At 54.8% G+C, this 17,109-nt stretch overlaps 1 long non-coding RNA gene across 1 annotated transcript; it reads left to right on the forward strand.

Moving 5' to 3' along the window:
* The first annotated feature begins 2,671 nt into the window (after positions 1-2,671).
* LOC139078272 (uncharacterized) lies at positions 2,672-8,040 on the forward strand. The gene is made up of 2 exons (XR_011531171.1): positions 2,672-3,855; positions 6,469-8,040. It is a non-coding gene; the product is annotated as an uncharacterized lncRNA (long non-coding RNA).
* The last annotated feature ends 9,069 nt before the right edge of the window (positions 8,041-17,109 follow it).

Below are 17,109 nucleotides of genomic sequence, written 5' to 3' on the forward strand. Positions count from 1 at the left end.
ATCTTCCAAATGGTTTGCGAAACAGAGAGGCTATGCAACCCACCCACCGTCACACAGCAGTTACCCAGAAGACAGCAGATCTGAAGCCCAGTCTGGCTGCTACACTCTCCAGTGGCTGAGGCTGCCTCCCGCCCAGCCTCTCCTCCGCTCCTCGGAGCAGCGGCAGCCTCCTCTTTCACAGCTAACCAGCAGAGGTTTTTCCTGGCTGCCCATGAGCCTGCAGATATGTTTCCTTTGGCCCACGTCGTGTTTTAATAAAATTGGAGCCAATATTCACAAATCAAGAGATTTTACATAAAAACCCACATTTCTGCCTTCCTTAAAACACTGGAAGATTTGACTGCACTGGGCCTAAGTTCTGCCGGGCCAGCTCAACCAGGGTGGGACGTTCACAGGGACGCTCCAGTGCCCCGCACTCCCCACCTCTCCCTGCTGCCTCCCATCCCTGAGGCCGAAAGCCGTTTATCAGAATACGTGCATTGTCGTTTTTCTGAGAGCAGGGAATCTTTCTCTGTATCCGTATTTCTCTCAAAAAAGAGAAGAACAATGATCGAAGAGGGGTCAGGTGTCAGGGAAAACGGGAGAACACGTCTTTCTCTCTGGAACTGAGGAACGTTCCTCGGTGTTGATCGGCTGAGCCCCTCACTGCTTAGGTTTCCTTCCTGGTGACCCCGGTAGGACCGCCAGATTCAGCAAATAAGAATATAGGATGCTCAGCTAAATTTGGACTTCAGATCAAAAACAAATGGTTTTTTTAGTACAAGCGTGCCCCGCGCAATATTTGGGACACAGAAAATATTTCCTTTCTCTGTCTGACTTGTCAGTCCACCGGGCCTGCTGCGCTGGGTCTGGCAGCCCCACCCACCGGGCTGAGAGCCCGTCTCTAACGGGCTTGCGTTTGAACCAGGCTCCTCCCCTCGGGTCTGGGAGATTTGGGGGCAAGTCACTGATGTTCTCTGGGCTTCAAGTTCATCACATCAGCCGCGGGAAGATCTGATGAGATAATATATGCAAAGCGCTGGACACAGAGCCTGGCTGTGGCGCTCAGGGACACCATGCTGCCCACCCAGCAGCCACCCGCTGCTTCTCCGCGGGCTGAGCGCTGATCCTGCCACCCCGCTGTGCCCAGCCCATCAAGGCTCGCCCATTCTGGTCTGCCAGTGATTGGTCCAAGGGGAGCATGTGACCTGGTTTTGACCAATAGGATGCTATAGGGGAGTCTGCTGGATGAGGGCTCCAGGGAGATTTTCTTCCCTAAGGAGTGTTGGCCATGTGGGCCCTGGACACAGCCATGGGGGGAAGGGGATGCTTGACCCCGGCTGCCATCTCGTGCCAAGGAGCTGGCAAAAAGCCAGCGTGCTGAGGATGGCAAAGGTCGGGGTTAGAGGACTCCAGGGCTGACCACACCAAACTTCTTTTTAAGTAAAATGATAAATGTCCTTATGACTGAAGCCATTGCCAACGAGCTAATGACACCTCATGGTCACAGGATGGCTGCCACAGCCCCAAGCACCACATCCCTAATAAAGTTGAAGACAGGAAGAAAGTGTTGGGTGGGGGGGAAATCCCCTTTCTGCTCGCGCTCTTCTGATCTGGGAAGGAAATCGTTCCTTGGAGGGATTCCCCTCACTTCGAATTGACCAGAACTGGTCATTCATCTGCTCCACCCCGCAAAGGAGGCTGGGAAAGTGAGTTACAACAAAGGAGGGTGGGATAATGTGGGACAATGCTTCAGCCCAATCTTAATCCCCCTCTGCGGCTGGACCCATCACCTCCACCCCTAAACAGAATCAGCGTTCTGCCTTTGAGGGTGAGACAGCTGGCTGTTGGGCAGATGACAAATGGTGTTGCCACAGCATAAACCTCAGCTTCTTCCAAGAAACCTCACTGACACGGCCTTAAAGGGATTTAAACAGGAAAGGGCACAAACGTACAAGGACAGAGAATAGATAACGAGAAGGTGGAGGAGGAGTGACGGGGCCAGGAGCCAGCTGTGTGGCCTTGGGAGAGTCCCTTCCCCTCCCTGGGCCTCAGTTTCCCTGCAGTTTAGGGGAATATTTCTGGCTGGGAACTTGCCCCTACACGTGTCCCACCTGGGCCTGGAGGGAAGCAGGGGCCGTGAGTCCTTTGCTCCACTTGAGAAACGATCCGGAAAACCTTTGGGTTATTTTGGGGTCACACCTGGATGACGTAAAGGGGGTGGGTTTCAGGGGCTGGAGGAAACGCATCAGTCCTGGAGGTGCAGGAAATCTTCCAGCACCCTCCTGTAAAGGAGACCCTCGAAACTGATAAATTGCAGTGGGCGATACTAAAAGGATGTGTGGGAAGAGGGACAAAGAAGAACGATGGCTTTGAGTACCTCCAGGCTGCCTGGCACTTTAAATACATTTTCTTACTCTATTTCCTTATTCTCTGTGTGACCTTGGAGGGGTGCTTAACTACTCTGTGCCTTAGTTTCCCCATCTATGAAGTGGGATGTAGTTGAGACTGCTAGTTGTCGGTCAGAGTCCTCCGCTACTTCCATAGTAACACCCTCGCGACTGAGCATGCGGCTGTCCTGATAAAAACTACATTTCCCAGTCTCCCTTGCTGTTAGACGCGACCACGTGACCAAGTTCTGACCAATGGGACGTGATCCCAAGCTATGCGGACAACTTCCACGTTGTGCCTTAAAGAGAAAGGACGTGCCTTTCCCCCTCGCCTTTTCCCTGTGGCTGGAAGGAGGATGTGAGGTCGGGGCGTCATGCACCCCGAGACCAGGGCCACGCCCTGGGGAGGGAGGACATCAGGGAGCCGCAGCCCCAGGCTGACAAGCGTGTCGTGACGGCTCCCTGCGTGGAGCCGTGGAAACACCCGCGCACGGGCTGGGAGCAGAGTGAGCTCCCTGTGAGCGGACGGGGGGCCCAGGGCAGTGGTCCCCACCCAGGCGGTTTAGCACCCGGGGGACACTGAGTAATGTCTGGAGACGGTTTTGATCGTCGCGACTGGGAATGGGGACCCGCTCCTGGCACAGAGTGGGCAGAGGCCAGGGATGCTGCTGAGCATCCTACAGAGCCCAGGACAGCCGCCAGCAGAGAATTAGCTATCCGGCCCCAAATGTCCGCTGTGCCGGGTCGAGGAGCCGGGTCTGATGGGGTGACGTCCACCGCCCAGCTCGCGCTCGGGGGGGCGATGGGGGCACAGGCCGGTTGGCGGGAGGGGGGCTTTGCATCGGGGCGACCTGTGACCTCTGCACCTTCCCCCAGCTCCGCCGGCTCCCAGGCGGCCGAGACGTGTTCCAACAGCTCTGCCTCCCCCGCACGCCCGCTGCCAGCCAGGCGCGTTTCCGGGGGGTGGGCGGAGGGCGCGGTGCCACCCGAACGCAGGCCAGCTTTCCCGGGGGCGCAGGGGGGCCTGCCCGACGAGAGAGGGCCCAACGCCGCCCAGGGCTCGTGCATCCTTGAGGAAACGGCCTCCTGAAGAAAAATCCGAATCTCCCCTCCCCGATTTCCCAGGATGTGGTGAGCCCCCACCTTCTGGGATGGCAGGGCAGGCTTCTAGAACCTTCCATCCCAGCCACACAGAAACCCAGAGACCGGAGCAAAATCTAACCCCCTGAGGAACTCTGGGCATTTGCTGAAAATTCGAGAAGTAGTGCCCACGCTGTCTGTTCAGAGGCGTTTCTCGGTGAGCAGTCATTCATTGACTTGAACACCCGCTGCACCCAGCGGCTCGCCCACCCCGGCCTTCCCATTGCCACCTGGGCCTCTTTGCTGAGGGCTCCCTCTGGCCACCGGCGTCCGTGGAACCCCCGAAGGACAAGCCTGAAGCGCCCAAGAAGTGGTGCCTCGGCAGCAGGGCTCAGCCAGTGACGTGGTAGGTGGCGGGTGCAAACCGGTTGCCTGGCCCCTGGTGGGCATCCCTTGGGCGTGTCCCACGCTGGTCCCAGAGTTCCCTGGTGGGCCCGAGCCTCAGCCACCCACAGCACAGCCTGCTTGACCGTCCCCTGTACTGGCTGCCTTTCCGTCCCTGTCTCGTGTCCCCTTTCCCTTGCTTCCTGGGGTCACCTCCCAAAGGACTTGAGCCCATGCCTCAGGGTCTGCAGCCGGGGGCACCCAGCCCGGGACCGCCCCGTCCTATGAGTCAGACACAAATATTTGCGGATCAGAAGGGATGTGGCTGCTGGCTCTGGGAATTCACAATCAGATGGAAAGCTAGATGCCACTCCAATAGTCACACAAAAGCAGAATTAAAAATGGTGATGAAGATTGGGACTGTGAAGAAACACGAGACCCTGTTGATAAGACCCTCCAATGGCTGCCCTCTGCTCCCAGGTCAAAATCCAGAGTTGTCATCATGGCCTCGAGGCCCTGCCGGCCTGCCGCCGGGTGAGCTCTCTGAGCTCACTCTCCCCCTCTGCTCCAGCCACAATGGCCTCCTGGCTGTTTCTCAATTGTGCTGGGCATTCTTCTGCGTCAGGGCCTTTGCACTTGTGGTTCCCGCTCCCTGGTATGCTTTCTTCAGATCTTCCCATGGCCAGCAACTTTTTCTTGATTCAGTCTTGATTCAGACATCACCTCTTCAGGGAGGTCCCCCCACCCCGTCACTCTCTTACTACGTTGCCTTGTTTGTTCACACCACAGCACATATCAGTCTGAAGTTGTCTTGTCTGTTTGCTTGTTCATTGAATGATCCCCAAACGGGAGCTCCGTGAGAGCAGCGGCTGTGTCCTCAGCGCCTGGGACAAATCCTCGAGCAGAGTGGATGATCGTTGGATAAGTGGTTCAAAGTTTAAGTGATGGAAAGAAACAATGAATGAATGAATGATGGAAGGATGTTTGACAAGGGGACGGAATCTTGCATGGAAAATCAGGGAAGGCTTCCCTGAGGAGGGGACACTGGAGCTGAGGCATGAACAGGGATGGGGTATTAACTGGGGCAAAGGGGCAGGAAGGGCCACGAGGCAGAGGAAACAGCATGTGCAAATGGGCAGAGGCGGAACCCAGAGGGAGGCCACACCGGAGCCTGCAGGGGACACACCGACGGCAACCCGAGCCTTCTCTTGTTGTTTTCTCTTTTGTTCATTATGTTTTTAATTGAGGTATAATTGACATATAACATTATATTAGCTCCAGGTGTACGACGTAATGATCCGGTATTTGTATACACTGTAAAATGATCACCACGATAAGCCTAACACCCGTCACCGCACAGAGTTACAGTCATGGTTTCTTCCTGTGGTGAGAACTTCTAAGATCTAGTCTCTTAGCGACGTCCCCATATGCAATACGGTGTCGTTAACTGCAGTCCCCACGCCGTCCGTGACGTCCCCGGAACTTAGGTATTTTACACCTGGCAGTTTGTACCTTTTCACCCCCTGCACCCATTTTGCCCGCCTCCCAGCCTCCGCCTCTGGCGTCCGCCACTCCGCTCTCTGTGCCTATGAGGGCAGTTGGTTTTGTTTTTTCTTTAGATTCCACACGTAAGATCAGACAGCATTCCTCTTTCTCTGTCTGCCTTATTTCACTCAGTGGAAGGCCCTCAAGGTCCATTCAGATTGTTGCAAATGGCACGATTTCCTTCTTTTTGCGGCTGAATAACATGCCGTGGTGTGTGTGTGTGTGTGTGTGTGTGTGTGTCTCACCCGTCTTTATCCGTTTCATCCACTGACGGACCCTGAGGTTCTTTCCACGTCTTGGCCGTTGTGAATGATGCTGCAGTGAACATGGGGCGCAGGTAGCTTTTTGAATTAGTGTTTTCCGTTTCTTTGGATAAATATCCGGAAGTGGCATTGGGGGATCGCATGGTAGTTGTATTCTTAATTTTTTGAGGAACCTCCATACCACTTTCCATAACCGCTGCACCAGTTTACCCACAATGCACAAGGGTCCCCTTTTCTCCACATCCTCACCAGCACACATTGCTTCTCTTTTCAATGGCAACCATTCTAACAGGTGTGAGTGTGTCTCATTGTGGTTTTGATTTGCGTTTCCCTGATGATCAGTGATGTTGAGCACCTTTTCCGGCACCTGTTGGCCATCGGTACGTCTTTTTTGGAAAAATGTCTATTCAAATCCTCTGCCCATTTTAATCAGATTGTTCAGTTTTTTTGCTATTGAGTTGTATGAATTCTTTATATATTTTGGATATTAGCCCCCTATCAGATATATGATTTGCGAATATTTTCTCCGATTCATTAGATTGCCTTTTCATTTTGTTGACCGTTTACTTTCTGTGCAGAAGTTTTTTAGTTTGATGTGGTCCCACTTGTTTGTTTTTGCTTTTGTTGCCTTTGCTTTTGGTGTGAAATCCAAAAAAATCATCACCCAGCCTGTTGTCAGGGAGTTCGCCGCCTGTGTGTTCTTCTAGGAGTTTCATGGTTTCAGGCCTTACATTCAAGTCTTTGATCCATTTTGAGTTAATTTTTGTATTGTCTTGTAATTTTTTGTTAAGACTTTTCTGCATACTTTCGCACCTACCATGTGCCAGGCTCATGAGTACACAGGGAGCAACGGAGGCCCATTGCTGTCCCCCTGGAGGTTCCAGTCTGGAGGGGAAGACAGACAACAACCGACGAGCTGGGCAGGTGTTCATTCCCGACGATGGGGTTGCCCCACAGAGCCTCGTGGTGCATCACACGGTGGACACTCATTTCCTACAGTGCCCCTCAGATGCCGCGTGGAAACACATGTGGCACACACCTGCACACACAGGCACACGCACAACATACGAAGACTTCCCGGAATTGCCCGTGGAAAGGAGGGGAAAAGGACATTCAGTACAGCTGCTTTTGATTTTTAACAATTTAATTAATCCTCCTCCACCAATGTGGTCCCCATGGGCGCAGGGCCGCGGTTTCCTGAGCTCAGGAAAGACTGAAACGAGGCTGCACGGTCCGTGTGACAACGGACGCGCCCGTGTACCTCCCCCCGCCTCCCCGCTCGTTTGACGAGGCCAGGCCCGTCACCTCACGGCTTCCGTACTGAGTGCTGGGAAGGGCCCAGCTTTTATCTCCTGGCCTGTGGGTGTGGGACTCCCCAAGGCCACAAGAAGGCTCCAGCGGGGTGCTCGGCCCCGCCCCTGTGCAGCCCCAGCAGAACTGATCCCACTCCACGACCGCTCTCGCCCAAGCGTCGTCACCAGCAGCTGCAGAAGGCGCTTTCCTCCTGCTCGCCAGGGCCTGCAGGACAGTCGGCCCGCGGGGGGCGTGGGGTTGAAGATGCTGCCCTTCCCTGGGAGCCGCAGCCGGCAGTGACCAGAGGACGCGGAGACCTGAGGTTCCTGATGGTCCTCTGTCCCCAGAGAGGAGGAGTCCTCGGCCTCCAGTACACGCTCAGGCCCTCGGACAGAGGGATCGTAACCCACGGACTGCGTAGACGTGCTGGAGGAGACACAGGAGCGCGAGCCCACCCAGAGACCGAGGCGGGCGAGGCGTAGAGAAACCACGTGTTGCTGGACAGCAACTGACTCTTGTCTCAAGGTCAAGCAGACGGCAGGGAGGGGTGGAGACTGGGGCACGCTGGTGAGTGGATGTCCCATCTACAGGGACAGTGCCGCTCAGTGCCATCTGATTCCCGCCGATGAAGACTGCAGGCCCAAGGCCGCCAGACTGTTCCCTTTTGTGTCAGAGAAGACAGAAGTTCAGACTTTTATATGAAATCTCCCACTTTCTAAAGGTTGGCAGTCAATTTAATTTCTGTGCGTGTGTGTGTATTATTTTTTAACACTGTTAAGAATGATCAAAATACACATCCATAGTTGGGACCGGCAGTTTGTGACATCTATGTCACAGAGCCTTGAGAAGGATGGAGTCCAACCATGGCCTATTGGTCCAGCTTATGCAATGACTAAATGTTTGTCGACTGACTAAGTGACTGGCAGTGGGCTCATTGAAAATCTCCAAAACACGACCATCATTCCAACAATCCTTATGTTTATTCCAATGCAATTTTATTTTTCCCAATCACCCTGTCCCTCCAGTGCCTTTGCATTTCTGTGACTACTCACGTTAACAAGTTGTTGAACTCATTAAACGCCTACTGTGTGCTAGGCTCTGGGAAACAATTCTATGGGAAGTTGAATTAGCCAGGTCCCTGCCTCCGGGTTGTGCAGAGTCCAGTGGAGGACCGTTCCCAGGAAAGACGATCAGAGGCAGAGGCTGGGTCTGCTATGTTCCCCAAGTGCCCTCTGAGCCCGGAACAGGGCCTGACGCACTGGCGGCGCTTGATACGCGCTGTCCAACTGAGTGAGTACAGGGCCGCAGAGCTGTGTTACATGCGTCCTCAATAGCAGAAAATCTCAGTCATTACAACGGTTTGTGGCTCCAAAGGGCACAGTACATAAACACATATACAGCTCGTCTGTGTATTAATATTTCATTGGGGGAAAGGAGTTGACAATTAGGAAAAAAGTATCTAAAAGTCTCCTGGGATGGGGTAGGTTGAGAACCACTGTTCTAGAGGAAAGCATGGGGCTCTGGAGCACAGAGTAGGGCCCTTAACACAGCCCGGGAGATCACGGAATGCTTCCTGGGGGAGGAGGTGCTCCAACTCATTCTTAAATGATATGGAAAAAGTCAGCTAGATGAGGCGTCAGCAAACCTTCTCCACAAGGGCCAGAGAGCAAACATTTAGGTTCCCAGGTCTCTGTCCCAAGCACTCAGTTCTGCTGTTGTGGATCAGAAGCAGCCACAGACAATAGTGAAACGAGTGGATGGGGCTCTGTCCCAATAAAACTTTATTTACAAAAACAGACGATGGGCCAGATTCAGCCCCCAGGCCATGGCTTACCAACCCAGGCTCTAAATGTTGGGAATGGACAGGCCACCAGAGGGAAGAGCTTGAGCGAAGGTGTGGAGATGTGAAAGAGCATGGGGAATTAGGAAAGAGCCAACATTGTGGTTTTCCTTCTCCCTGGGGCACAGAAAGCGATGTTGCTGTTTACACAAAGACTTGTGCTCTCTCACTCAGGCTGAGCCCAGGATCCTGAGTTCATCCAATGCACCGGTATTTATTGAGTGCCCACTACGTGCCAGGCATCGTTCTAGGCACTAGGGACGCAGCAGTGAGCAAGATCGCCTCTGTGCCCTCAGGGCCTGAAGCCAAGCCAGGCATATAGTTTTTGTTAAATAAATGTGTTGAATAAATGGGTAGATAGGTGATTGGATGGATGGATGGATGGATAGCTGGATGGATGGGTGGGAGGATGGATGGATGGATGGATGGATGGATGGGTGGATGGATGGATGGATGGGTGGGAGGATGGATGGATGGATGGATGGATGGATGGATGGGTGGGTGGATGGATGCATGGGTAGGAGGATGGATGGATGGGTGGATGGGTGGATGGATGGATGGATGGGTGGGAGGATGGATGGATGGATGGGTGAGTGGGAGGATGGATGGATGGATGGATGGGTGGGTGGATGGATGCATGGGTAGGAGGATGGATGGATGGGTGGATGGGTGGATGGATGGATGGATGGGTGGGAGGATGGATGGATGGATGGATGGATGGATGGGTGGATGGTGGATGGATGGATGAATGGGTGGGAGGATGGATGGATGGATGGATGGATGGGTGGATGGATGGATGGATGGGTGGGAGGATGGATGGGTGGATGGATGGGTGGGTGGATGGATGGGTGGGTGGATGGGTGGATGGATGGATGGATGGGTGGATGGATGGATGGGTGGATGGATGGATGGATGGGTGGGAAGATGGATGGGTGGATGGATGGGTGGGCCGGTGGGAGGATGGATGGATGGGTGGATGGATGGGTGGATGGATGGGTGGGCCGGTGGGAGGATGGATAGATGGGTGGGTGGGTGGGAGGATGGATGGGTGGGTGGATGGGTGGATGGATGAACGGGTAGGTGGATGGGTGGATGGATGAACGGGTAGGTGGATGGATGGATGGATGGGTGGGTAGATAAATGGATGGGTGGGTGGATGGGTGGGTGGATGGATGGTTGGGGGGTGGATGATGGGGGGTGGATGGATGGGTGGGTGGATGGATGGATGGGGGGGTGGATGGATGGGGGGTGGATGGATGGGTGGGTGGATGGATGGATGGGGGGTGGATGGATGGGTGGGTGGATGGATAAATGGATGAGTGGGTGGATTGATGGATGGATGGATGGATGGGTGGGTGGGTGGGAGGATTGATAGATGCATAGATGGATGGGTGGGTAGATAAATGGATGGGTGGATGGATGGGTGGGTGGATGGATGGATGGGGGTGGATGGATGGGTGGGTGGATGGGTGGGTGGGTGGATGGATGGGGGGTGGATCGATGGGTGGGTGGATGGGGGGTGGATGGATGAGTGGATGGATGGGTGGGAGGATGGATGGATGGGTGGATGGATGGGTGGGTGGATGGGTGGGTGGATGGATGGATGGGGGTGGATGGATGGGTGGGTGGATGGGTGGGTGGATGGATGGATGGGGGTGGATGGATGGGTGGGTGGATGGATGGGTGGGTGGATGGATGGATGGGGGTGGATGGATGGGTGGGTGGATGGGTGGGTGGATGGATGGATGGGGGTGGATGGATGGGTGGATGGATGGGTGGGTGGATGGATGGGTGGGTGGATGGATGGATGGGTGGGTAGATAAATAGATGGGTGGGTGGATGGGTGGGTGGATGGATGAATGGGGGGTGGATGGATGGGTGGGTGGATGGGTGGGCCGGTGGGAGGATGGATGGATGGGTGGGTGGGTGGCAGGATGGATGGGTGGATGGATGGGTGGATGGATGGATGGGTGGGTGGTTGGAAGGATGGATGGATGGATGATGGATGGATGGATGAGTAGCAGAGACAAACACTAAACACTTAAACGAACAAATAAGCGATTAAATCCAACTTCCTCACGAACTGTGTGACTTTGAAGAGGTTACTTAACCTCTCTGTGTCCCAGGAGGTTCATACAAGCAAAGTGCAGGCCCAGCACATAGCGGCTGCTCCACAGACGTAGCTGCTGCTATTATCTTAGGTCAATATGCTATTAAATCAATACCCGATTAAAGAAACCGGATAAGTGCTAGGCAGGCACAGCACAGACGCACGAGAGGGAGGGGGGCTGCTTTGGCGCAGGCGCGGCTCCGAGCGGGGGAGGCGGAGGGAGGTCAAGGCCGTCCCGGCCACATCCTGTGAGAGTCTCCCAGAATGAGCAGCCTTTGGGCCTCCGGAGGCAGTTAATTACAAATACCTGCCTGGGGGAGCAGGCGGTGTCGGCCCTAATGGGAGTCGGGGTGTAAGGCGCTTTGAAGTCGGAGGATAAAAGGGGAGACGGGGTGAAGCTCCGGTCACAGGGCCAGGGCGCCCGCCAGAACCTGTGTGTGAACCCCGAGAACCAGACTCATGCTCTCAGGCCTGCGGGGCGCCAACCCTCTCTCGGATCCTGAGTGGAGTCCAGGGGCAGCAGGAAAGCCCTGTGAGGGCAGCGGTGGAGGGGGCACAGGGCAGGGGGTGGGAGCCAGACTCCAATAGGACGCTTAAAGTGGTGGGCCCAACGAGTGAGGATGCGGGGTGCTAAGTCAGGATCGCATGTTTCCAATTTCGTCACATTGTTGCTTATATTGTCGTTGTTACCTGCCACTTACCTGCTGGATGACCCTGGGCCAGTTACTGACCCTCTCTGAGCCTCAGTGGTCTCTTCTTTAAAATGGGGTGATTACAGTGCAGCGGTGCTAGAAGCCGGTAAAGCCCGTGGCACAGAGCAGAGGTAATACTTCTCTTGGCGGACGCTGAGGAAGCCAGTACCTCGGGCCGGGCCCCACTTCAAGCATGCTGTATGCATTAACTCCTTTAACCCTCACAAAGGTTATCTTCATTTTCCAGACAAGGACCTTGGGGCCACCGGGGACAGCCATGCACTGCCCAGCTCGGGGGTGCCAATCACACAGACCATGATGAGAACAGCACCCCAGAGGCTCTGATGCACAGAGAGGTTAAGTTGCTTGCTCAGGGTCACACAGCTAATACACAGCAGAATGGAGATTAGACCCCTGGCAGCCTGGCTCCAGAGCCTGGCTCCTAACTCTGAATCAACGTGAGCCTGCGTCAAGATGGTAGTTGTAATGGAGGGTTTCTGGGATGCACAGAAATTGATTTTCTCTTTGCCCGGCCAGGCAGGCATCAAGTCTCCGTCCACCAGTGTCTTGTTTCTCTCTACCCCAAAAGCCTGTATATTTCTGGGGACTTTTGATGTTTTTACTGTCTTCCAATTTTCTAAGAGCATTGCGTCTATGTTTTGGTTTGTTGCGCACACCATAATCCGGGGGAACCTGTGCAAATGCCAGGACGTCAAAATTCTGAGATTGGCACTGGACGGGTCCCCAGGTCCACAATCCCATGCTCAAGGCCTTCACTCGACTGATGGGCTCAGAGAGGCAAACTGACTAGCCCAAGGTCACACAGCTAGGACATGGCCGAGCTGGAACAGGTCTTCCAGACTCCAACCTCATTCTTCTCAGTCCCCACATCTGAATCTCAGACGGGTGGCCCAAAGGCCAAATGCAGCCCACAGCCTATCTGGGTTGGCCTGCATGGTGTTTTCAAAAAATTAGAATTTATCACCATCATTTAAAGAAAGGAATATTTCCTGGAATAATATTCAGAATATTTAACCAGACCGGTCTGGGCATCCGATGCTGCAGTCTAGTCAAAGGTATGGATATTGCAAGAAAAAGCAGCAAGAAAAATGAAAAGGCCTGGAAAAGGCAGAGCTATGGAGACACTAGGAAGATCAGATCAGCGCGGGCCAGGGATCAGCACGGAGGGAGGGAGGGAGGAACGGGCGGGGCACCGAGATGTTTGTGGGAGGAACTACGATACATGACACTATCAGGGTGGACACATGGCACAGCACCTTTGTCCAAACCCACAGAACGTACAACAGCAAGAGTGAGCTGAGCCCTAAGGCGAACGCTGACCCTGAGTGACAGGGATGTGCCACGTGGCTCATTGACTGTAGCAAACGTCCCGCTCTGGGGGGGGGGGGGGAGTTGAAAGTGGGGGAGTCTGGGCGGCAGGGTCCTATGGGAACTCTCTGTGACTTCCACTCGATTTCGTTGTGGACCCAAAACTCTCTGAAACATAAGGGCTCTTTAAAAAAGCTAGGAGGTCTGGCTACACAGCGCCAGGTTCTCCCCGGACCACCCCGGGCTGAGCCCCAGGCCCCGAGCCACCCCCTCCCAGCAGCCCAGCCTGGCCCATCGTCCCCCGGTGACTCAGGCCTGACAGGATTCTGCAGAAGCTCCGGGTGGGAAGGAGGAGCGGGTGAAAGCGTGGCCCGTGAGGAGGAGAGAGCAGCCAGGGCGCCTCCGCCAGCCCCTGCCCCTCGCCTCGGGCTGGCCTCCTGGCCTCCTGGCCTCGGGCCCGGGCCCCATCCGGGGGTGAGCCGCTCCTGATCCAGGCCATCGGCCCGGGCCTGCGGCGGGCGGCCGCGCTCTGCACCCAGGCAGGCGGAATCAAGGCCTTCGAGTTGAAACGATGCCAACCATGAGATTAGAATAAAAACGGGCAGGACAAGAACAATCGGAAGCTGCCTTATTCCTCCCGAGAAACTGCCCCCACGGCCACGCCCTTCCAGAGAAATCAGACGGACTTCTTCTTTGATGGTTTACTTGTCCGATCACTCATTCATTCAACATTTATTGAGCATCAAGCATGTCCAAAGGACACGCAGGACAGAGACAGCAGGAAAGCTGTGGAAGGGGGGAACGGCCCACTGTTGCTTGTCCCTGACCTCTGTCCATGTCCCCGTCTTCAGGTAACAGCACCCCAGTTTTCCTCCAGGGCACCCCTTCTCCCCACTCTCTCTCTTCCTGCGGCTGAGGAGGGAGCGGGCTGTCTCCCCACCCAGAGCTGCAGCCAAGAGCATAAGCCACCCTTGGGCCCGGGGATTGGTTCTGGGATGGGCACATGACCCAAGGCCAGCCAACCAGAGGCAGCCCGCAGACTTGTGCTGGGACCACACAGCAAAGTCAGCTTCTATCCATTTGGCTCGCTGACAAGGCAGAGTGAAAGCCCGGGGATGCTGGGACTCTTTGCCACCACATGGGTGACCCTAACTGACACGGAAGCATCAGAGCTGAGAGCTGAGAGAGCAGGGCTCCTGAACAACAGGTGCACATCTGGATCCAGCCATTCCTGAAGCCGAGCCCATGTCAAGACTTACGTAAACCAATGCATTCACACACACACGCACGCGCGCGAACACTTTAGTTCTTAAACCATTTCTGGAAAACAAATAGCTACAGCCAGAGCAGACGGCGAGAAATCCATGTAAAGTGCTCCGCGAGGTGAAAGGAGAGAAAAGCAGCACTGGCTTCCGGGAAGAGGCAGCCCTTTGTTTTCATTCCCCAAAAGTTCATTTTCATTGGAGTTTTGCTATTCTAATAACAACTACCATTTACTAAAGACCCTGGGCTGAGCCCTCTCCCAGCCTATTATCCTCACAACAGCACCGGGAAGTCAATACTGTGGTTCTTACTTTACGTAAAACAAAACTGAGGCTCAGAGAGGTGAAGTGAATTGCCCAAGGCCACACAGCAGTTAGATGATGAAACACTGACTCCAAAGCCCGAGCTTGTCCCTCCTCTGCAGCATCGCCTCATCTCCATATTGCCAACATTCTGAAGTTTTGCCCCAAAATGTGCCACCAAGAGACGGTAATCAGATATTTGAAGACAAAAATAAAGGGGTGGCCCTGCAGATATGCCCCCAGAGCCACTTCCAGGAGGGCCTTGTGGCTCAGCCTTGGAGAGGGCGGCCGGCAGCCGGCGCCTGTGCAGGAGGGTCCTGCCCTTCTGTGGGGAGAGTGACCCAGAGCACCTGGGAGGAGAAGGGTGGCTAGCGGCACCGAGTGAGGAGGAGGACACGGATGGCAGGGAATGAAGCCAGAGGGCCACGAGGCCGGCACACGGGCTTGACGAACGGCGCAGAGCCGCCTCGGGTCCACAGGAGCCGGCGATGGAAACAAGGCCCCTGGCCTGAAGCCGTGAGAGCCCCAAGCCGGAGACAGCAGAGCGAGGCACCCGGTGGCTTCCCCGCCGGCCCTGGGGCCCCGGTTAGGAGGCGGCCTTTATTTTCTGCTCCCTTGGGACGTGAAGTCTCGGAGGAGGGCGGGGCCGGCCGCAGCTCCACAGAGAGTCTGCGGCAGAGGCAGGATTCGAACTCCGGCCTTCTTGTCACAGCTTCCACTGTAGCTGTGGGGGAGGGCGGCACAGGGGGACAATAGTGGCTCCAGATGGCCAAGGCCTTGGGGGCCAAGATTGGGGATTTGCCGCCCCGGGACCCTGTGGTCGGCAGGCACAGCATCCATTCCCTCCTCCCTCTCACCTTCCACGGCGGGGACCAGACCCTTGTTTTCCCAGCATCCCTTGCGGCTGGGCTGGGCCTGAGGTCAGGCACTGACCGGCCTGCCGAGGGGGGTGCAGGGGGCGCCAGGGCTCTGGGAAAGCTTGTACTTCGGGGTGAAGGGGCAGATGTGGCTGGTGCTGCCCTTCCTCCTCCTTCCTGCCTTGAGAAGCGCTGAAGCCTCATCCTGAAACCCTGAGGGAGAAGCCAACAGAACCGCAGAGACGCCAGCGAGAGCTCTGACCGTCTCGAGCCGCTGAATCCAGGTCAGCAGCTGCCTGCCTCTCAGCTCTGTCACGTGGGGAAAAGAACCCTTGCTTGTTTGAGCTGCCGTCAGTTGGGTTTCCAGTTACTTGCAGCCAAACGCATGTCTGTCTGTCCCAGTCACCTCCTGGGGACCACAGGCTGCCCTGGAGCCCCAACACGTACGGAGACACTGGGATCTGGAAGGGAGAGGAAACTTCCCCGGGTCACATGGTGGAGTCACGAGTTTAGTGACTCACCACCCAGTGCTCCTTCTCGGCCACACCTCCCGGTCTATTTCCTTCCACTCGGGCTGCTGCAGACACGGCCAACAGCTGCTCCGTAAACTAAACAGAAGCCGCGATGAGTGATGACCTTGCCCCGAATCCTCCCCCCTCTTACGTAAACAGCCCCCAGACCACGGTGTCCGTGCCTCTGGACCCAGGACAGCTTCCCACATCCTTTAAAATGACGAGATTACCCAACGGAGGGTCTGTGCTCCTGGAAAGCTGTGAGGCATGAATCACGGAAGCAGAATGTTCGAGGCCAGGAGTCTGCCTATCACACACGAGGCCCAGTCCCCGGGCTCGCACCGAGCTTCTCCACTGAAGCACTGACTCATCGACAGCTTGCGGTCAGCTCTGACACTCAGATCATTTTCTGCTCTTCTTGTGCCCAACTGGTGGCCTTTAATTAAGTGCTGTCAACTTCCTGTCTCGGTCCGTGTTGCCTTTCTCCCTATTTTTAGAGGATTGTATGAATACTAAAGAGATAATACTAATAAAATGTATTCTGAGTGCTTTAAATCAATTTAAAATTTTTTTTCTTAAAAAATCACTAAGATAAGTAGTAGTACTATTTATATTTTATGGATGGAAAACTGAGGCTTAGAAAAGTTGTCACTTTCCTGGGGTAACAGAGCTATTTGGTGGAGCTGGAATATGACCATGAGTGTGTTCTTGGAGTCCAGCTCTAAAGGACACAGCCAAGTGGACACATTAGGGTAGTTTCAGAGGCTCCATTATTGCAGTTTATAATAACATTTATTGTTTATTTAAAAGACATCTGGAGATTGGAAACCCTAGGGTGTATTTGACGTCTCAAGGTTGTCACAAAGCATCAGGGCTCTTTGCACCCTCCCTCTCCGCCGTCAAGTTGCAAGTCAGCAACTCATCCTTAGGCTGGTCATCTTGTGTCACAAGATGGCTGCCACAGCTCACTCATCACCTCTTCACACAGCATGTCCAAAGCAAGAGGGGAAGAAGAGGGGCAAATAGGTCTCTCTTTCTGTTCCTCTTTCTTGTCAGAGAGGAAATTCTTTCCCAGAAGCCCCCAGCAGAACTTCCCTTTGGCCAGAACTGGGTCACATGACCACCCCTAGACCAACCACAGGTCCAATCGGAGAGCCATGGTGCCTTAAACCAAACGTGGGTTATTCCCGAGGGCTGGGCACACAGCCAGCAGAACAAAGTCAGGGTTCCGTCAGCAGGAAGGAAGGGGGAAATGGGAGTTGGCAAGACG

Source organism: Equus przewalskii, chromosome 21, assembly GCF_037783145.1.
Source record: "Equus przewalskii isolate Varuska chromosome 21, EquPr2, whole genome shotgun sequence".
In the NCBI taxonomy this organism is placed as follows: domain Eukaryota; kingdom Metazoa; phylum Chordata; class Mammalia; order Perissodactyla; family Equidae; genus Equus; species Equus przewalskii.